Below are 23,134 nucleotides of genomic sequence, written 5' to 3'. Positions count from 1 at the left end.
TGGCTAGATCTTAAAAACCTCGTGCTGGGGTGAAAATAAAGTGACTTTTATAATCAATCCATTTGCATGAATTAAAAATGCAATTACACAAAACAGCAATACATATTTTGCAAGCACACAAACAAAAAAGTTTGGAATCCCTCCAGCATTCCACACCTTGGAATGCTGGAGGGAAAAGAGAGTCTAAAAATGAAAAGATAGACACACCTTCATACATTCAAGAGAGGGGCCTTTCATAGAGCAAAAAAAGATAATACGCAGAGACCAAACCACGTGATTAACTCAACTGTCTGTCAAAAAAAAAAAAAAAATGTATAATGGGAGGGCATAGTGTATGCCCTGCTCAGCCCCTTCAGAGCCTCTTGCTGTCCCTGTCACGGATTGGGGCAGGATCCATCTGCAAAACCCCTGCTGGATTCTGCCTCCAGGAACATTTGTAAGCATTCTGGCCACACTACAAAGTGTTACATACATACTTTTACATAAAGGTTCCGTACTCTGTCTCCAAATTGGATGACCATTTTAATCCCTAGAGTAACATAGTGGTGAATACATGTATTTATGGTGCTTTAGAATGTTTTAAAATCTCTGATGAAATGTGGAAATAAGGAGACATTTGTTATTGAGATTGCAGAAAGGTGGGAAAGAAAAGACTTTCCTGAACATAAAAGATGCAGAAATTGAGGCTATAAACTGAGCTCAGAAAGAGCAGGGACCTGAGACAAACATAAGTTCACATAACCTCCTAACAGTCATCAAACCTATGAGGCTGGTGCAAAAGTAATTGTGGTTTAAAGGTTAAAAATAATTGCAAAAGCCACAATTACTTTTTTTTTACCACAATTACTTTTGCACCAACCTAATAATTGGTGAGTCAAACAGGGGTAGTGTGGAAAGGTCCCAGCTTTGAAGCCAGATGAACCCGGTGGAATCCAGCCCTTCTCTGTTACTTACTGGCTGCGGCCTTGATCTCTCAGAACTTACATCTTATCATCTACAAAATGAGGGTCATACCCACCTGGGAGCAGTGTTGCTGTGCAGACTAAACAGGAACCCCAGGAACATAACTAGCACATACCAGGGCCCATCGGCGTTGGAGCGATGGAGAAGTGCACGCTCTGCCCACAATTCCCACGCAGTCCCAGTGACCAGAAACACCCAGGAGAGCCTGGGCACCGTCTCTTGGGTTTTCTTTAAAATGTGGGTATCCTGGATCCAAGGGGCCAGAGTAGAACCTTTTTTAGGTTTCAGATATTCAGGAAAGAACTCGCTGGCTGTCCAAGTGGGGATACACTAAGACTGCCCCTCATTTCACCATTTGACCTGTCCCCCTTCCTTCCTCTTCATGCTTCACCAGAGCAGAGCGCCAACTGTTTTAGGAAGCTTCCTCAAAATGAACTCCCCGAGGGCCCCTGGCCTCTCAATCCCTAAAGTCATTACCATGGAGTGTCCTGCACAATTGTTCTCTATTTCAGTGATGTGGGTCTTTCTCTCCAATTAGATCGCAAACCCTGTGCAGACAGTGGTTGTAATATACACAGCCACACGTACACATACATCCCCATACACATGCATACATACATACACATACATACACACATGCTATATAGTACACAGGAGTCTGTGCATGTACATGCAGATAGACACATATCTGTGTACACATGCATTTACACATTCATACATATGTATAGATACACTACATATATCCACACGTATAAGTACATCTACACAGACACACAGTTGTTTTTGTCTCTTTCCTTCATAGAACTAGGTCACTGATGGGCACATAGTAGCCCTGGGAAATGACTGATTGAGTAATAGAAACACTCTCCCATCCCCACTGTCTCCCTCTACAGAGCCCGTTCACTCATCCTGGCTGGAACTTGAGACCCGGTTCACACACACAACCACACACAACCCATAATAGACACACACTCTCAGGCAGGCCAGCTAACTGAGTCTTGCCTCCCAAACTCCTGCCTGTAGCCTCCTCCCAACACATGTTCCCGGAATAGTGTTCCGGGAACGAACTCTTCAGAAAGGACACAGCATCTAACCCTAAGCATTTCATCCTTTTTATGGATAATAACTTCGCGTCTCTACATGTGTCCTTGGTCACCATCCTTTCCTTGGTTGATGACCAAGAACCTCCATGGTTGGGACCCAAATCGCGTAATGGTCTCAGGTGAGGCAGGTAGATGGTAGAACAGTAATTCTCAAACTTGAGCATGTATCAGAATCACCTAGAAAGCTTGTTAAACAGATCTGCTGGGCCCCATGCCCAGAGTTTCTGATTCGGGAGGCGTGGCGAAGGGCCTGAGAACTTGCGTTTCTCACACGTTCCCAGGTGATGTTGATGCTGGGGGTCCAGGGAACACACTTTGAGAACCGCTGGTACAAACGCAGCCGCGAGATGCTGCTTCCAGTCATCCCTTCCCCTTCTTTGCACGTTGGAATGCACTGGTTTGCAAATTCTTGTGCATAGAAAAACCATCTGTAGTGCTGACTGAAACACAGATCCCTGGGGCTCAACTTCAAAGATTTTTATGTGGTTGCTGTGGGTAGAGCCAAGAATCTGAGCTCCTAATGAACTCTTAGATTACATGGCTGCTGCTGGATCAAGCTCCAGACCATGAGATCCTTGCATAGTGGCGCTTAGTCCTGGCTCGATTAGAATCAACTGATTCTAATACCCAGGCTCTATCCCAGGTCAATTAAGTCAGCACTGGGCCTGGGAACAGGGATTTTTTTTAAGCACCAGGTGTGATTCCAAGGGACAGCCAGGGTAGAAAACAACTACAATGTCTGTTTTCTGGGCCCCAACCTGTCTCCAATCAAGGTCACGCTTACAGACTGTTAAACCCTTGTCCCCAGATGAATTTTGACAAGGAGCAGTGGGCCTGACATGGGTACAATGAGAGGCACCGGGCGTCTGGAGGCAGGAGGCACAGAGAACCCTCAAAAGTAAAATGTGCCTCTTTCTCAGTGTTGGGCCCCAGTCCTCCACCCCAAAGGAGACTTGATCAAGAAAAATAAAACCACTAACAGGAAACATCTGGCTTAGGAGGCTGAGCAGATGAGCGAGGCTTCTCATTGGACCCGGAAGTCTACTGATTGGGCAGCCTTGGCCCTAGAGAGGAAGACTAAAGCAATGGGGCTGTGAGCAGCTCCTCCGCCCAAGCTGCTTTCAGTCTGGAGTTTGTCTCCCTGGCCCTGTGGGCACAGGCAGCGCTGGCCTGGTGGAGAGACGTGGCTGCAGGTAAGAAGCTGCATGTGTGCTATGTGCGCAGGTACAGGATGGGGAATAAAGGCTGCCCCAGTGCGGGGACACAGAGTGGAAGGGGTGGGGAGGCAGTGACAGCAGGTGGACAGGCAGGTAGGCAGGTGGTGCAAATAGAAAGGGAACCCCATCAAGACTTACAGGCAGAAAGCCCTGACCAGGTAGACATCTAAGAGGTAAAGGAGATGGAGAAAAGCAGCATGCAGAGTAGCACACAGAGCAAGTGCTGGGAGGTCCTCTAACTGGAAGAGAGCAAACAACACGTGGGTTTTGGTGGTGAGACAAGGCTCCACCCCTCTGTGAACCGCCTGGCGGGGCCAGGATTGGACAGGGACCGGTGGTGGTTCTCACTCCTCTCCTCACCACTTGCTTCTTGAGGATTCATTCTGAGTCAGGAGGACCCACCAGAATGTCGGAGAGAAACTGTCATCTACAGTGTGGCCTGAGCAGACGTGGCAAGAAGGGTGTGCACATTCCTTCCTCGTTATCACAGCAGTCACCCCAATGGCTCAGAGAGCAGCCTGTGGGGGCCACTGTTTCTTGAAGAAAACTGTAGTTTTAACGTAAAAGGTGATGTGGACCGTACAATTTAACACCATTTTATATTGTCTGGTATGATTTGTTTCATCTTTGTGGGTCTTATTTCCTAAATGAGGTGGCGATTTCTGAGGCCAGGGACCTCATCTTATAATTATGTGGACACAACATACTCTTGGACCCAAGCACATTGCTGAGCACAGGCTGTCCTTGCTGCTTGATTCAGTGAAGGCTGGGACGCTTAGGCCTGTTATCTGACGAAGGAAAGGGGGTGCCGGGGGCGCTTCCATGGGGAGAAGGAAATAGTGACTAAGTGTTAAGTGGCTAGAGTTGGGGATGTCACAGAGCCAATTCCAGTCCCAGCTCTTAGCCTGGCTGTTTCCACTCCTTGACTTTGCATCACGTCTATTTCCTCATCTATGAAATGGGAGTAATAATAGCAACTGACTCATGGGTTCGTTGGGAGGATCAAATGAACTAAACTGTGATGCTTCCCACACTTGAACGTGCACAGAGATCTCCCGAGAATCTTGTATTCTGGGTCAGTTGGTCCCAGGTGAGGCTTGAGGTGCTGCAATTTACAAGTTCTCAAGTGACCATCAGGTCGCTGGTCTCCAGGCCACCGTTTATGGAGACGATGAGTGGTCCCCAGGCCAGCGGCATCAGCATCACCTAGCAACTTGTTAGACACGCAATTTCTCTGGCCAAACCCAGATCTACTGAACCAGAGACCCTGGGGGTGGGGCTGAGCCACCTGTTACAACAAGCCCTCCAGGGAATTCTGATGCAGGTGGAGTTGGAGAACTACTAAGCTCAGCACAGTACTTTCTTTTCAATCATACAAGTACTGACTTAATCTCCTGTGGGGTGTCTAAATCTGTGCTAAGAAGTGGGGTGGGAGCCAAGGCCCTGTCATGCCTCGTAGCCTCAAGAAGCTTGGAATTTAGTTCAAGGAGTCCCAGCTACTGTGTATATAAGGGGTACGGAGCATGTAGGGGGTACTGCTTATTTTAAAAATGTAGATTTATGGTTTTCTGCCACTACCACCCCTAAGGGACTTTGACTCAGTAAGCCTGGATTTTTACAGCAGAAGTCCAGCTTTTTATGACCCTTCTTCTATGATCTAGGACTACACTCTGACAAACAGTGATTTAGAAGGTGAGAGATGACTAAGACCAGAAAACTCACTGGAAAATAACCAGGTGCCAAATTGTATGATGCAGACCCTTGTGTGCTCTACACAGCTTTTGGAAGGGGGAGAAGTTTCTAAGACATGGCAAGCTAAGCAGAGTCCCTTAGGTCGCATGCAGTGTCAAGGTGTACGATCAGGTGAGATGGATACAGCCATAGCAGGCGATCTATCTCCATTAAATCACACAAATCCTACAGAGCTGATCATCTCATTCCCATGTTACAGATCAAATGCCCAAGGATCTAGTAAGTTAGGTGACATATTCACAGATCCCAGCTCGTAAACCTCATAGCCAGAATTTATACCCAAACCCCATGGCTGTCCCTGGAAGTTCTTGAGCAAGGGTGGGACTTGAGGACAGTGACAATTCGGGAATATTACTTCATTAAAGACAGGCAATACAAGTTGGAGACTGAAGTGAGTAACCAGCCTGGACTAGTGACGTCTGGCCAAGGGAATTAAACAAGAGAGGCCAGAACTATTGAACATCATTAAGCGACATGGAGATCTGCAGGGGACAATCATGACAAGGGCAGGAAACCACCGTGGCGTAAACAAAGTGTCAGACGTAAAGTCCAAAGATCTCAATCCACGTGCCATTTCTTTCTAATAGTGACTCTGAGCACAATGTTTTCTGTGCTTGAACCTGTCCTACCATACAAGGTCGGAAAATTAAGTTTGCAAACTCATCCTAGGAAAAGTGCTACATACCTCACTGCTGAATATCACTACAGTCACCTTCAACGTACTCCCCTTGGGAAGCTATGCACTGATGCCAGCACCTAATCCACCCTTCAAAGCAATTTTGGACTCTTTTTCTGGAATGGCCATCAGAGCTGTCATCATATGACTCTTGGTGTCCTGAATGTCATCCAAATGTCTTCCTTTCAATACTGCCTTTATCGTTGGGTAAAGAAAGAAGTCACTGGGGGCCAGATCAGGTGAGTAGGGAGGGTGTTCCAATACAGCTATTTGTTTACTGTCTAAAAACTCTCTCACAGACAGTGCCATGTGAGCTGGTGCATTGTCGTGATGCAAGAGCCATGAATTGTTGGTAAAAAGTTCAGGTCGTCTAACTTTTTCACGCGGCCTTTTCAGCACTTCCAAATAGTAATAGTAAACTTGGTTAATGGTTTTTTCAGTTCGTACAAATTCATAATGAATAATCCCTCTGATAGCAAAAAAGGTTAGCAACATCATTGCAACAAGTTTGAGAACTTAATTGTCTGATCTCTTAAAATGGAGATTATCATTCTCACTCTGCCTTCCTCGGAGCTTGCCGTGAGAATCACATGTGTTTAAATGTTCTGAAAACTGTAAAATGAGATCGTGTTCATACTCTCAGCTAAGCTGCCTTAAATGTTATTGGACACATTAGTAGACTTAGTCCCAAGAAAATGTTTTCCCAGTCTTTTCACCAGGAATGTATTTTTATGTCCTTATCACCATTTCAGCTCAGACAGCCTGCAGCTCTTCCTTTAGTCTGAAAACTCAATTTAAAAATAAAGGTGCTTTTTAATACATAATTCTCAAGATCTTTCCACTGGCTCTATGGAGGAAGGAACTTTTAGGATTTTTTTTTTTTTGTAATACCTTTATTGAGGTATAACTCACATACCATATAATTTACTCACTTAAAGTATACAATACATGGTTTTTAGAATATCCACAAAATTGTGTAAGCGTCACCACCATCGATTTTAGAACATTTTCGTCACTCCAAAAAGAAACCCTGTACCTACTGGCTGTCACTCCCTACTTCTCCCCAACCCATCCAGCCCTAGGTAAATCTACTTTCTTTCTCTATAGATTTGCCTATTCTGGATATTTCATATATATGGAACTATATAATACGTGATCTTTTGTGACTAGCTTCTTTTACTTAGCATAATATTTTCAAGGTTCACCATGCTGTAGCATGGATTAATATTTCATTTTTTATTGCTGAATAATATTCCATTGTATTGTGATACCACGTTTTCTTTATCCATCAGTGAATGGATATTTGGATTGTTTCCACTTTAGGGCTATGGTGAATAATAGTACTATGAACATAAATATATAAGTTTTTGTGTGTTTTATTAATTTCACTTGGATCTACATATAGGAGTGGAATGACTGAGCTTTATGGTAACTATATGTTTAACTTTTGGGAGGGACTGTCAGACTGTTTTCCGAAATGGTTGCACCATTTTACATTGCCACCAGCAGGAATGTATGAGAGCCTTAATTTTCTCCACTTGTGCATCAACAGTTATAGTATCCATCTTCTTTAATTCTAGCTCATCTAGTGGGTATACAGTGGTATCCCATTATGATTTGGGTTTTCATTTTCTTGACAGCTAACGATGTTGAGCATCTTTTCATGTTTGTATTGGCCATGTGTACATATATCTTCTTTGGAGACACATTTATTCATATATTTTGCCCATTTTTTTAAATTAGGTTGTTTGTCTTTTTATTATTGTGTTGTAAGAGTATTTTACATATACTGAATACAAGTTCTTTATCAGATATATAATGTGAAAATATTTTCTATCATTCTATGGGTTGTCTTTTCACTTTCTCGACGATGTCCTCTGAAACATAGAAGTTTTTAATTTTGATTTATCCTTTTTTTTCTTTTGTTGATTGTGCTTTTGTGTCATATCTAAGAAACCATTGCCTAATCCAAGGTAACAAAAACTCTTCTAAGAGTTCTTAGCCCTCAAGAGTTTTAATCCTTATATTTAGGTCTTTGATTTATTTTGAGTTAGTTTTTGTGTGCAGTGTGAGGTAAGATCCTCAGTCTTTTGCATGTGAATATCCAGTTGTCCCAGGACCATTTATTGAAAAGACTATTTTTCCCACTTACAGGGAAACTTTTTTCAGAACCCAGAAAAAATGTAATTTACATTCCTATTGTTCTAAGGTAATACTTCCCAAACTGCTCTATCACGAACCTTAATAAACGTGTAACTGGAAAAAAAGAAAAAGAAAAAAGTCACATGATTAACAAGATCCAGGTACATTAAGTTACATAAAGTTAAACATCTTTCTTTACTGTAGAGTTTTCCAAAGACGTTAGTGCCAAGGTGCTTTAATGAATCTCTCATTCTTACTTTATCAGAGAAGGCTCTTTATGCTGGCAACAAAGCAGCATCTCTAGATGCACATTTCCAAGGAACTTGGGTTTTGAATTCGCTCTTTTAAAGGGATGAACTCATTCATTTGAATTCTGTTAAGATGTTTTAAGTTTGCTCTTTGAGAATTAAGCCATCATCATGGTTGGAGTCTGTGTGTTTTACAGAGTTGCATCTTTTATCGTTAACCAGGTCAGAGCAGAAATGACAATAGCCTGTGAATTCCTCTGGATTCCTGTTGACAACTGGTTTTGGACCCACATTTTTAGTTTACTGTTGAAGCACCCATTTTTTTAAAGTTAAATATTAATATTAAACAGTATTGTTTTTTGAAAGTGTGGTCCAAGAACCACCTGCAAACAAACCACTTGGATGTGGTTTTAAAATGCAGGTCCCTGGGGCCCCTTCACATCTAATCATCAGAAACCCTGAAGCTGGAACCCAGATGCTGCACTTTCAAGTTCCCCCGTGATTCCGTGCACACTCAAGGTTGCGAATTGCTATTTATCCTACAATGAAGGGAGAGAGCCAAGTTGTTTGTAGAGATATGGGGGTCAGAGGCTAACAGGTACCTAGGATGGATCTGCCTTTTCCTGTACCTTGTTTCCTTTCCTTTCTTTCCCATCTCCACTGTCTACTTCTGTGCCGTTTTGCATGGTGACACATCCTGAGCATAAGATCGCCAAATTTAGGCAGACCAGTGCTTTGGGGCTTATGATACCTACATATTATCACTAGAGGGCGCCAAAGTATCTCCAAAAGCTTGAGCAAATCTCCTTTTCTGTCCTTTTCCACCGCAAGCGCTCTGCACAGGCCTGTCCCCCACCCCACCGACGCTCAAAAAGACATCAGGCCACATGGGAGGGCATAGCTACTAAGAAAAGCACTTAGTTGTGAGGCCTGGGAATTTGCTCAATGGCTCTGAGCCCAAGTTTCTCATCCTAACAAAGAAATAACACAAATATGTTAGTGTAGTTCTTTTAATGGTTAAGTGAGATAATAAAGGTAAAGCTGCTTGATTAGCTCTTAGCTACTATATTATTTTACCATAAGGCAGTGATTTGCATTGCTAGGAAACCAGAAACCTTGAATTGCAAATATAAATTAAAAATTTTTTTATTAATAAATTGTTAACAAATTTAAGTTCAGTCTTGGTTGTCTGTCCTCTATATCCTTAGAAACCTTTTCATCTCCTCTATAATATTTTTATCTAAACCTTGTAATTTTTGCCTGCAGCACAGTTCATGACACCTGTCGTGAGCAGAAGAGAGCAGGTTAGCTTAGGCGAGCCTTCCTCCTACAAAGCAGCTCAGCTCCAAGCTCACACTCACTGCGTTTCTTCCCTCAGACTGTGCTAGGTCGTAAAAGATAGGTGTCATTCAGATGTTGTCTCCTAATTAATTGTGCTGTAATTAGCATAATAACTCCTTCTGTGGAGACAATTATTGTGATAGAGGAGGTAGTGGTGGAAGAGGTGGAGACAGTGGCCAAGCTGGGAGCAGTAGAGGTGATGGAAGTGGTGAACTTGATGGTAGAGGTGGGGGTGGAAGTGAAACAGGTGGTTGTGAAGCTGGTGAGGGGGGAGGGTTGAAGGAGGTAGGGAGGTGGTGGTGGTGATGGTAGAGGTGCACATGGAAGTGGTGGTGAAGGTGGTGGGGGGAGTGGTAAAGGAGGTGGGGACATGGTGGTAGTCTCTTAGCATCAGCAGAGAGTCCACCTGCCTAAAGGATAAATCCCAAACTCCTGAGCTTGACAAAGCGATTCATGATCCAGCTGCTGCTTACTTCTTTCGCTTCAGTTTTCATGAGCCACGCACACATCCTCACACATACTCAGACACACACACACGATCACTAACCTCTTCCACATTAGAATACCTGCTGAGCCTCAGACCCAATGCACCTTACTTTTGTTCTGTCTTTGTTCATACTATTCTTGTCATCACTTGCGTCCATTTTCCACCAGAAACACTCCTAGTCAGTCTTCACTACCCAGTTGAAATGTCACTAGCGTCTTTTGTGAGGGCGTCTCTGATTCTCAAGGCAAAGTCAAGTTTCCTTTCTCTACACTTCTGTGGTATTTTGTGCATACCTGAACTCGAACACTTTTAATCTAGCTTATAACAGGCTGATGGGCACTCCAAGGATCCCTTTACACTTAACCAAGAACTCGGGTCCAATGCCCTCAAGCCAGCAGTCACTCCATTACAGTCTTGAATGCCTACTATGAGGTCGAGTGGCAGAGCTCAGACAGCCTGAAACAAAGCTATTTTTAACGTATGCCCAGAAAAGTGAAAAAAATCATAAGTGAATTTCCAATAAATAAACATACTCACGTGACCATCACCCAGATCAGGAAACAGAATATGACCAGCATCCAGAAGCCCCACACAATTGTATTTAAAAATGCTTTATAACGATTTAAACTTAGGATTTTTAAAATGAGCTATCAAATTTCAAATATGTGACTAGTTACTAGCTTTTCAAAGACATTTGAGAAGTTACAGAAGCCAAATGCCCCCTGAGGAAGTCACTCTGAGGTTCTGGAGACACTGTGTTCTATTCCTGAGCAAAACTGATGCCCTCAGCTCACCCTGGCCCCACACTCGGCACGTCGGAGCCTCGGAGCTGAGCCAGAATCTGGCGAGGCAGGTACGCAGTCTAATTGAGTGAAACCACTACTGATGTTCGGAGAACAAGGTCATGGTGACTATAGGCACATTCCAGGCAGGAGTTAATAAAAGTGAGATGGAGAACGACTATTATTTGTTCCTTCTAACTCTGTGCTGGTCTCTTTGGTGGGGACTTCTCGTATGCTATCCCAATGGGGTCATCTCTATCTTAAAAAAGAGGAAGCTGAGGAAAGCTAACAGGACTTGGACAACAACATCTACATATTATGATGCTTGGAAGCCCGAGAACCAGGATTTCAATCCCTATGGCTCCCAAGAACATCTTTCTAGAAGGAACAGCATAGACAAAGGCCCTGGAGTGGTAATAAGGACAGTTTGTCCTGGGCGCTTCTTCTCTGGGGGAACTGACACACCCATGTAACGTCCTCTTGAGGAGCAATGAGAGTTAAATATGGAAGGGGAGGGTAGCTCCTTATTACAGAGGGAAGGTCCTAAACACAGGTGGAGGAGCTTTAATGGGACGCTTCTTCCATTGGTCCCAACCAGCTGCTTTGCCCCTCCTCCCCTTCCATATCTTCCATCTGTGATGGTTAAGAATTCGTGGTGGGGATTTGGTGCATGCATGTGTGATATCTTGATATCTATTTTTCTTCTGCATTTATGCAGATGCCTTGATGTTTTGTGTGGGTGTGTTTGGTAGTCCCTGCTGCCCTAGTATTTTTCATTAGAGAGCATATACTTGCTCTATTATTAACGTATCACCTGGGCCCCCAGTATCACACATTTGGGATGGCACCCTAACCTTGTGACCTAATGTGCTTACAGGAGAAGCACAAGCCCAGCAGCCCACATGAGGTGACAGGGCAAAAAGCCGACGTGTATGTACACAGATTCTAGTACATTCCTCCTTTATCTTGAGAGCTCCCTCTGTTCCAGGAAAGAGTACTGGGCAGCACGTTTCCTACCACCCCCTCAGGCTGACCGTCAAGTCCCTTCCCGAGGGCCTGCCCAGGTGCCTCAATGCCCTCTGCTGTTAGCAGCTGTAGTGTCAAAGGCACCACGTGCCCTGGAGGCAGTTGGCTGGGCTGGTGCCTCACGCTGCCACTCACCAGCCTGGGAGAGTTCACCTCGCCAACTCTCTGCATCTTCAGATTTTAAAGGAAAGATGATGCCACCTGAAGGGACTGAGGAGCATCTGCCCTCCACCCCCCAAGAGACAAATCATGGCTGGCAGAGCCCCATGGAGGGTTCTAGTGCAGGCACTGCTGACTAGACTTCTGAGGAGTGCCTCTGCTCACCCCTCCTCCTCCTCCTGCCTTCTAACAGGGACCAAAGCTGCTTCTAATTGCTCCCCTACCGTCCCAGAAGACACGCCCATGCTCTTATCTTCCCTGTCACTTCTGGGTAAACAGTCCCCAAATTCAGTGTCTCCAGCCCTGAATCCTTGCCCAGACAGGAGTCCTTCATCTCCAAATGTGTCCTGGGCATTTCCATCTGCCCATCCAGACACCTCAAATACAGTGTCACAAAATTACCTCCATTACCTTTATTCTACTTCATATTGTCATTTCATAATTTTTAGTGAAGTGTACTTATTATAAGTATACAGCCTAGTGAATTTTCACAAATGAACACAACTCAGGTTACCAGTACGCATCCAGGTCAAGACACAGAACATTACCAACACCCCAGAAGTTCCCTTGGTGCCCCCTTCCAATGGTGATTCATATCCCGATTTCTCTCAGTTTAGCCTGTTTTTGAACTTTGTATAAATGAAATATTGTGTCTGGCTTCTTTAGCTCAACATTGTAATTTGCATTCATACTATTGCATGGCGTTGTAGGTCATTCGTTCTCTTGTGGTGCCAATAAATAATTTTTTATCCACTCTACTGTTGATAGGTGGTTAGATTTCCCATTTAGGGCTGTTACGAATAGCCCTGAATCGAATGCTGTGATGTATGTCTTTTGGTGTGATTGTATATATGCATTTCTTTTGCATAAATCCTTAGGACAGCACTGCTGGGCTGTAGCGTGTGCCGATGTCACTCTCGTAGATACTGCCAGACAGTTTTGTGAAGTGGGCATCTCCACGTCCATTTCCACCAGCAGTGTACGTGAGTTCTGGTTGCTCCACCTCCTCACCAACACTTGGTGCCCTTTTTGATTCTCCCGTCCTTCACCCCTTGCCTAAAGGGGTCTCTTTTTCCTCCCCAACACTCTCATACTTGCAGCTTTTCCCCTTGGGACTGCCCTGCTCTGGGCACCGTGAGCGGCCCTCCCTGCTTTGGCCTTCAAACCACCCCATGAACCACTCTCAGATAATCTCCCTAAATGCTGCTGTCGTCGTCACACTGCTCTATCCACAGAATTTCAATTGCTCCTGATCACCAATGACTTTCGCGCTCTAGCTGTTTATTTATCTGGCTTGTTGACACACTGCAAACCTAATCAGTGGTCTGCCATCCTCATCTTTTCTTCAGGTCTCAGTGCTGCCTTTCTAGTTCCCACATGTCGTTTTCCAATGCCTCATCCCTCTTCCTGTAAGTCTCGGACATCAACTTGTTTGGCAAGAAAACTGTCTCCTTTGTTAGCAGAGCTATAAGAAGCCCCCAAGCTGGGCAGAGCCTTCAGAGTCTTCCTAACACTCTCACTTCCAGAGAAGCTCCAAGTTATTGAGAACTTCCAAAAAAATACTAGTGACTTGCCAAGTGTCTCATGACTTTCCTAAAGGGACAACAATCGCTTCTTATTTGCTGGTAGCATTTATTGGATCTGACAGCAGGCAGAGCTTTGGATTTTAACTGGATGGAGAGAAGAGGGGGTAACAAACAGAAATTTCAAGTTGGCTCTGCTTTTCAACCTGCTTTTTAGTGAGAGAAGCATCCTCCGCAGCTGTAGGTTTCAAGCATCTGCCACATTTAAGGAGGTTTTGACTAGTGGACATTTTTTGAAACCTCCTATCATTGCAGAAAAATAGACACATGGGAAATAGAAAACAAGTAAATTTTGCTTACTCCTTTCAAATATTAGAAGGTAAGTAAAACTTGTGTTTAATGTTTGCTTGCAGTTCATTATAGTTATTATTTGAATGTATGTATACTTTATCCAAGGGACCCCAATACACTCTACTTCATATTGTCCATATTTAAAGCTGAGAGCATAATTTTGCGATTTTTAAATGGTCATAGAGGTTCGTAGTTCCATCTTTTCTTTTATATTATAGTATCTTTCTTCCCTATACTTTCTTTAATGCTGTTTTTGGTAGAGGCACAATGCCTGGTTGGTGTACCGTATCACAAGGAAGCAAAATCAGAGGGTTGTCAATTGAGATGTCTTATGCATACATGAAGAAGCATTTCTTTCCTTGGGAACCCAAGTGGGGGCTGGAGTGATGGCCCATGACTCACAACACACACCCTCCAGCGCAATCACAAAGCTGTTCACAGCCCACAAACATACCATGCTTCTCTCTGCTGACACTAACGTTTCTTCCTGAAATGCTGTTCCCTCTTTTCCTGCCTTCACTACATGCTATTCAAATGTTAACGAAGGGCCTTACGATGCCCATTTCTTCAGTAAAGCCTCCTCTGCCTACTCCAGATACCACTGATAGTACCCAAACACTTTTAGCACTAAATTGTGTGGGCTATAGAAAGTACAGTTCCACCCAGGGTGTTTTAGCTTTGGGCCAAAGGAGTTGTATACCAGGGTGGGGTGGGGGGAATCATTGCAGGGGTCCTAGGGTCAAAAGGCCAAGGAATCCGTGATGGAGAACCAAGGGGTGGAGCTCACCCAGGAAAGCACTTAGGAGAATCCCTGAGACCCTGGTGCGGGAGTTGCTCTTGCAATACAGGGAGTGTCAGTCCTGTGGGTGGGCAGGAGGCAGAGGCCTCTGACTAGATCATAGGAGCCACTGCCAGACTCCCTGGGCAGGAGGAGGCCTGCCCCTGTACGTGCAAGCATCAGCCTTTCGTGATCTGCGATAATCTGTCCTGATGACTGAGGGCTGTCAGGCACCACCAAGCCTACGTGATGCCATCAGCTCTGTGCTGAGGGTGGGACCCGCTGGGGTTGCTTGATGGAGTCTAATGGGATGAGGAAGCTTTGCCTAGAGCACCGCCACTGGCCAATGTGTGACAGTGTGCTCCACGCTGCCAATTGGAATGCAATTATGACTCACTCGGATTCACCATGGTGTCTCCAACCAAGACACTGGAATTTGTACGCTGTCACCACTCCAAGGGCATGAATCCATCCCTTTTCACTAAGTCTCAAGGACAGGAATTCTTAAGAGTACTGCTTTTCAAATTTTAATGTGCATGCAAACCACCCCCCACCCCCCACCCCGGCCGGGGATCTGGTTTAAATGCCATTTATGGTTATGAAGGTCGAGGATGTGAATGGTGCACCCTTAGAGTACATTTGTGCAGGGCACGACCTGCACACCTTCAGGTTGTGGGCACCAGAAACCTACATGATGGGCCTTACCCTGTCGTGCATTTAATTTAAAGGCTGGAAAGAACGTGATGCATGTGGTCATCTGATAAAAGTCAGAGGTAGGGATGGAGTTTCCCTCGCCCTTCTGCCATGTGCAAGAGAACCACCAGCTATTAAATAGAGTTGAACAATTGCACAACTGCATTTAAGAGCTAAAAATGGAGGCACTGTAGTGCCTCCTGGCATCACCTAGCTCCATGGTGCCCTGGCAAGGGCAGGCGGTGGAGGTTTGAGAGAGACGTTTGAGAAAGAGATTTGTGTGCCTGCTTGCCTCTTGGCTCCACGGCTAGGGAATTCCTACTACAAAGGGTATCCCCTTCCATCCCCCCCTCACCCACCACCGAGTGGCTTTCTGGGTCAGTGGGAGTTTGGATTGTCATCTGGTGCCTTTTTGTCTGACTACCAAACTAAACGTTGTGGGCTCAGAACACACTGCCGAGGAACATTCTGTTCCAGACTCGCTGTCTTTGCTTCTGTCGTTATGGGGGTTCAGAGGATAGAAAGAGAAGAATGAGAATGTTTTTTCTTTAGCACATTCTCTTCCATTTAGAAAAGGGCTGCTCAGGATGCAGGATGCAGAAGAGCCCTCTGCAGCAGTTCTCGCCTGTAGAATCCCTGAGTGAGGGCCCTACCCAGCTGCGCTTGGGGCACAAACGATTCGTAAAGTGAAACTGCCTATAGCTAGGTCACTATCAAGCAGCCACCAGAGTGAAATAGAGTTGGGATGATTTCTGAGTCAAACAATACATAGTTAGAGAGATCGAAAGGTGCAAGACATTGTAGAAAATATTAAAATCATGTCATTATCCGTAGTTTTGTTCTCCCTTCTTCCCCTTTTCTTCCCTGACTTTTTATCTCCTCTTACAAATATTTTGTGAACTTCCTCAAAACCTCTCTGGAAAGAAAGAGATCTGTTATGAATATAGAGGCATATTAGAGCCTGACTTTGTCATCCAGGATCTTCCAGCCTAGGTGGGCCTTTGCAAAAAAAAAAAAAAAAAAAAAAATTTAATAATAGATAATACCAGAATTGTTGCAGTCCCCATCTTCAATGAGGAATATAGACATAAATTGCTTTCAGCTCCCAGGAGTGCAAGCATGGATAGGAGTCAGCTGGGAAAGCCAAATAGAGGAGGAACGAAAGCTGGGTGTGAATGTGGAGAGAGTGGGTAGGGAGAGAGGAGAGAGAACTTTCTAGGGGCCAAAAATTTATGGAGAAGCTCCAAAAGGAGGAAAGCTCTACGTATGTTCTCTTGTGATTGAGCCAGACAGCGGGGTGGAAGATGAGTTCAGAGAATAAGGAGAGTGGAGAGACACACAAGGAGAAGCACTGGAAAACACTCAGGGGAGACGGAACGGAAAACAGCGTCAGGGATTAAACACTAGGGAAATGATACTCTGTAAATGATACCAGGAGGTGCTGGAGAAAGAACTGAGAAAAAGTCATTGAATTGTGCAATTAGGACTGTTTTAAAATACAGTATGCACACTTTATTGGGTGAATACTGTATTTTAAGACATTTCCCTAGTGTTTAATCGTCCCTCTGATCTCCAGCTTGGGAGCTCTTTCCAAAGCCACAGCAACTCTGCAACCGCAGACCCTGGCATCTTGGGATCTTGCAGTATGAGAACTTGGTGAGTTTGATCAGCCAACTACCTCGTTCAGGGTTCTCGCCAAATACTTGTCTCCAGGCTCATAACTATACGCCTTCTGATGTCAGAGCCAGAAAAAAAGCTCTTCCCCTGGCTCAAGCTGGGAGGAGGGACCCTTACAGGAATCCTCAAGGACAAACCAACCCTGACTGAGAGATGCAGATGTCAAAACGTGCACCTCTTTTGTCAAGTCCAGAGCTTTACATGCCTCAGTGCCAGACTTCACCATGACCTTGTAAAGGAAGTAAACTTACCCCACTTCACACTGCGGAATCTAATATTCAGAGAGGGTGAGTAACATACCTAACGTGAGCTTAGGCAAGGGACACAGGTAGTAAGGAACAAAGCTTGGTTTCAAACTCAGGTCTGTCTAACTCAGAATCCCACCTACTTCACATTGCCTTGTGAATACCACGTACAAGGCTGTATTTTGTGAGCAGCACATAAGGTTTGATGAGGTGTGGCTTCACAGGGACCAGGAGAGGCCAGGGAGGAAGGGTGGAGGAGGAGATTGTTCTGCCAAGAAAACTTGAGACTTACTACATACCCTCAGCCCCTGACCAGGGCCACTGAAGCAGAAGGTTTCATGGGTGTTGAGGTGGCTTCAGGACAAGGTCTATAAATATATGTTGGTGGTTGGTTTGTGCTGGTTTCAGCTTATCAATAACCCGTGTTGTGGCTAGACCCTTGTGGTTGTTATAACAGTTGCAAGACACCCTTCAACAATAACCGTGAGGAAACTTTGATAAATATTTATTACTCACAGGGCCTGGAAATTACACAGCCTACCTGGGGACGTTGTGGGTAGAGAGACAGAATGCACATTTGCATGGGTCTGGAGTTCTGCTTTTATTGGGGTTTAGGGTGGGGACCTAGGTTATCTTGAGCTTTCTCTTTTTGACTTTGAAAAGGAATATACCTGTCAAAAAAGACTCCTTGTGGTTAACTGCACCCAAATTTATAATCAGAGTTAGCAGCCATTGTTTACAGGGGGCCTCTCTCACACATGCAGTGTTTCAGGGAAAACACTGCATGTGTGACGGGGCTTGACAAGGCTCCTGCACTGTGTTGCTGCCGGCTGAGCCAACCCTTATAAAGGAGTTTTTTGAATCATTTTTGGACCAATGGGCTGAGACCTGTCCCATCCAAGCAGAGCTGTGCAACTATAGCCTCATTTGCATCTTTACCAACCAATCAGGATGTGGAATTCCAACCCATCAGGACGATGCTATGTGGGCCAATCAAACTGTGCAAATTTGGATTTCTCATTTGCACAGAGTGAATGATCAACCATTTGTGCAATTCTATTCATTGAATTACTATCATTATGATTATTATTACTATGAAGGAGTGTAGCCCACTGGCATAAGCAACTTACGGAAACAGTCATGTGATTCCTTTCATTCCTATACTAGGCCTTCAAATAATCCTCTTGTGATTCATTTTTCTCTTTCAGGGTAACCCTAGGAGTTTCTTTTCTCCTTACTTTCCTAGAAAAAAAAAAATGTTGGAGGGAGATATGGCTGAATCTCAAAATTCTAATCATGGTTTCGCTCTCAGGCCCCAGACACACACACACACACACACACACACACACACACACACACACACACACACACACACACACACACACGGCACCTGGAGGCAAGGAGTCCCCAAGAAGCAAGAAACCCTTTGGTTTGGCGAGTGTCCAGGGGGTGGAGCCAGAGAGTTGCCAGCGCTTTGCTGACCACTGACAAGGGCTTTCAACTCATCCAGGTGGGCAGGAGGCCAGAGGAACGACTGATGACATCTGCACAGCTTTCTGTGGGTTTGGGGTTATTTTCTTCCTTAATCCTGTGTTCATGGAAGTGCACCTGAGTTAGAGTTCTACCATAACAGAACATGCCACAATACTGACAGGAAGAATGAGGAAGAAATGGATTTTTCACTTGAATTTTACATTCCTCTGCTATGGAATGTTTGCCTCTGGACTTTTAAAAGGCAGCAGAATTTGTCCTGGGGTTCTCATGTAGATGGAAGGACATTCCAGGGAAACACTTATATTAATATTTTTGTTTTCTTCTCACTGGGGGAAAAGGTAGCTTGGTTCCCAGAAAACAAATTGTCTATCTCTTGTTCTCCTCACCCTCGCACCACACCCCTTGGGACCTTGCTGGATTCTTACATCTGTGCAGAAGCTGTGTCAAGTCTAAGAGAAAAAAATCCCCCGGGAACAGCCACTTAGCTCCAGAGTCTATTGCATAGCAACCTGCCCGTTGGTTTTTTATTTGTTTTTCATTTTTATGGTTCCAATCATTGGGGTTTTTTTTTTTCCCGCCTTTTTTTCTTTTCCCCTTAGTTTCAGGTGTACAAAACAATGTAATAGTGACACTTACGCCCCTTGGTTTTTAAAGTGACACTCTGTTGATCCTTTTCAGTTACAACTCTTCCAAAAAATATTTCAGGGTGAGGGTAGGAGCTGCAGCAAACAGCATAAACAAGAAAAAGATGAATCTGAGGAGGATTATCACTGGGCAAAGACCTCGGAACAACATGAAAAGGATGGAAAGCTGTTGGCACCGAATCAGGAACAGAGAGAAAGAAAGAGACATCAGGTAGAGGACAGGGGACCAGTTTCTCAGCAATGCTTTGGCACTGGTGCCTGAAGTGGGAGGAGAGAGCCAAGTGCACGGATATGCAGAGTGGGGTTCTGAGTATAAAACTGTTAGGTGCCTCCCTCGCAGCACTGCCTCCTCCTAAACACCCTCCCTTTCAGCAGAGCCCAGCCGGCCTTTATCAGCCAGTGCCTTCTGCCGCCAGGAAGCCAGCTGCAGTGTGAGTACCCTCCTCATTTCTCTTCATTTCCAACTGTTCATGGTTGGGGGCTTGTCTTCTCAGTCTGCTTTAAGTTTTGCTCTTTTTCCCTTTTTTTTTGTTTGTTTTTGTTTTAATGGAGAAATGTTTCAGATGGTCGGAACTAAGCAGAAGCAGCAAAGTCAGCGTTCTGGGAGATTAGAAAGCAATTTCCCAAAAAGCCACAGGCTTCTTCCTGGAAGCTTGAAAGCAATGTCTTTGTTTATGATTTCTGAGGCAGGGTGGGAGCAGCACCTGAGCTCTGTGTGGAAGAGAGTTTTCAACAAGGTGTCTACTGGACGTGCTAAATGACTCTGAGTTCTCCAACACTGTACAGAAGTTTCAGGTTGTGTTCTTTAAATTATTAAGTAAACCTGGAGACATATCAATATGACTCCAAAAACAGGGGGGTACTGTCCATGGCCCTCTCCTACTGTGGTTTTGTGGATCTTTCTGTGTGTGCTGTCGTGCTGAAGGGAGTGTGCTGACCCATCAGGAGAACTCATCAGGCACACTGGCGGCGCAAATTTGCCAGGTTCTTTGTAGCTGCACTTTCTAATGTGGAATTCAGACCTCAAGGCTTCTAGGAGTGGTGTGTTCCGAGGAGAGAGGTATTTTAATCAGGAGACGAGAATAACTGACAGCATTTTGTTTCTGATTACAACTTTAAAGAAAACTGAACACTTCCCACTACTTAAAACAAAAACTACCTAAAATAAAGATTGGCGTAAGTACCAATTAAATGTCAGGCTCAAAAGTGTCTTTAATAGGATGGAGCATGAATGTTTAAATGCTTTCTTCTATATCCATGTCCAAAACTTTACATTATTTTTTAAAGTGATACAGAAATACCTCATTTTATTGCACTTTGCTTTATTGTATATTGTGGGATTTTTTTTATTTTTTTTTTACAAAGTGAAGGTAAAACCCTCCACCAGAAAATAGATTAAATAAACTCGCCAAAGGCTCAGATCATTGTTAGCATTTTTAGCAATAAAATATTTTTAATCAAGGTGTGTAGTTTGTTTTTAGACGTAATGCTATTGCACATTTAATAGACTACAGTATAATAGAAACATAACTTCTGTATGCCCTAGGAACCCAAAAATTCATGTGACTTGCTTTATTGTGATAATCATTTTATTGCAGTGGTCTGGAGCTAAACCCACAGTATCTATGAGGTACTTCTAGAGGTATCTATATACTTGAGACGTAGAAAATTGAAGACTTTCAGGTCTCTCCAATTGTACTAATTTCTAATACTTGCTGACAGTACAATGGGTTTTATTTTGTGCAATAAATGTTGGTTTAATTGACATTTTGATATTGCCTTGTATTAGAATGCTGGGCATTGTTTTGTTTCAATAGTGATCTGGGCAATTAAAAGTATTGTCTGACTCCTGCCAAAAAGCAGCTTCCAGAATAATCTAGGGATGTTAAGTTCAGCATACACAGGCCTGGTTGTGGATGTGTCAGTAATACGGGAAAATGAGGCTTACTTTGAGACACAGGAAAATGTTTATTTGGCAGAGCAGTCACTGCTTCCAGAAAGGGCATGGGGTGAAACTGGGGATGGCCGAATCCTTTGTCGTACGCGTAGGTCAACCCCCATCTCAGACTTCTTTCAAGGCAACCATGGAGACAGCCTGTGTTCACTGTATCACTGAGCCCTAGGACCTACTGCAGACTGCATTCAGAAGCTGCTCATACTCTGTTGACTTGACTAGAATCTTGGGCAGCATTTAATGTGCTCCTGACTGGAAGACAGAACCACCAGGGCTTACCAATTCCATCGGGCTGACTGCTGAGGGAACTTGCAAAGTTCCCACTCTGAACCTCAGTTTTCTATAAAATGAAGGCTTGAACTATGGGCTCCCTCACACGCCACCTAGCTCTCAGCTTTTTCTGTCTCTAAGAAAATACGGATGTTAAGTTCAAGGATGTGGTTCTCCCAGATGTGTGTGATTTTGGGGAAAGGCAAGAACCATGCAGGAGCAGACGCGGTAAACATACACTCTGAGAAAATGTGACAGTCCTGCTTGTCTCTTTCTTCTTTCATCCTCTTTTCTGTCTTTCTTTTCTTTTTTAACTGTGTATGAGATGACAGTCTAACCATTGGGCTTCTTAATGTTGTTCTTTATCAAACAAAAATATAGATGTACCATAACCCACAGACACATCATTTTTGTACTTACCGAGCCAGATAGTTTAACCACAGATACATACACATACACAATTTTTTCTAAGACATGACAGTAATATTTTCCACAATTGTGGATTGTTCTGAGTCACTCTAGTAAAGTATAAGTTCTCAGGTTTCAAACCATGCCAGTAGAAAAAAGTAAAAATTAAATAAAAGGGGGAGAAAAGAAGGAATACCACACATACAACTTTTCTGGAATTTCTGAAGGAAGAATTATATCTTTGGATGCAATGGAAGTTTTAAAAACTTGGTCCAGAAAATCACATGGCACACATCTTGGTTTAGATGCTGGACAGTCGAACTGCAGAGTTTTGATAACCATGAAAAAAGCTAGGAAAAAGTAGTCTGGGGTTTTTTACTTATCCTGCTTCTCTTTCATTAGGGTTTCATTCTTTTGTTTTCTTGTCCTGTTTTTCTGGTTGATATTAAATGGCCTGCTTCATTGGACTTGAGAAGTTTGAGCATCAGTAGAAGGTCCCCAATCCTTTACTTTGTATCACCCTCCCGATTAGGATGTGTGGGTTCTTAAAGTTCCCTAAAGAAATGCATCCACCCATCCCAATATGTGGATACTAGAGAGACAAATGGCAATGAGGTTGGGCTAGGGACTCAAACCAAAAAAGTTCAGTCTTTATTTAACTTTGGGTAGCTCCACAGGGAACTCAGGTCATTCAAGTTTCCAGTCACGTCAGGCCAGTTATAATATCAGGTTTTGTATCTGTATCTCCAAAATCTCTGAGGTGACGGTATATTTAAATCCCTCTAAAATAAATAAATATAGGCTGGAAATTTTGAGAACATGAATTTGTTCATCCTGGAACAACCCATATACCTAGTTATCTCTTTACTTAATGGAAAATGCCACTTTAAAGTTTTCATTCAATGCTGCCTCTGTAGAAGCTGATTTGCTCACTTATTGCAACTCTAGGCAGGTTGTACCTGAGCTTGTCATTCTGGGCTGAAGCCTGATGATTCTGATACGTTGGCATGGCTTTGAAAATGAGTCACTATAGCTGAGGAAGGAGTTAATCAACCAACATTTCAGTTATGAGATTTAAAGAGGGAGATAGTTGAAAAATAAATGAAAGCTACCATCTAGATTATGAAATAAAAGGCAATTTTTTCATAATTATTTAATAATTCAGTTTTACATGTTTAACTATGGGGCCCGTGAGCTCCAT

At 43.9% G+C, this 23,134-nt stretch overlaps 1 protein-coding gene across 2 annotated transcripts in view; it reads left to right on the top strand.

Annotated features, from left to right (window-relative positions):
* Positions 1–3,112: 3,112 nt before the first annotated feature.
* Positions 3,113–23,134, top strand: part of SLC14A1 (solute carrier family 14 member 1 (Kidd blood group)) — a 41,649-nt gene continuing 21,627 nt past the window's right edge. Inside the window, exon 1 of one of the 2 annotated variants that reach the window (XM_019739701.2) lies at positions 3,113–3,259. The gene's annotated coding sequence lies outside the window, so the exon portion shown is untranslated. Of the gene's footprint in view, positions 3,260–19,617; positions 19,733–23,134 lie in introns of those variants that run through there. The other variant, XM_019739700.2, reaches the window with a different exon arrangement.

The sequence above is a fragment of the Rhinolophus sinicus genome, linkage group LG09 (assembly GCF_036562045.2).
Source record: "Rhinolophus sinicus isolate RSC01 linkage group LG09, ASM3656204v1, whole genome shotgun sequence".
Classification (NCBI taxonomy): domain Eukaryota; kingdom Metazoa; phylum Chordata; class Mammalia; order Chiroptera; family Rhinolophidae; genus Rhinolophus; species Rhinolophus sinicus.
The sequence above is the reverse complement of the archived record's forward strand: the minus strand, read 5'-3'. Positions and strand labels throughout refer to the sequence as shown.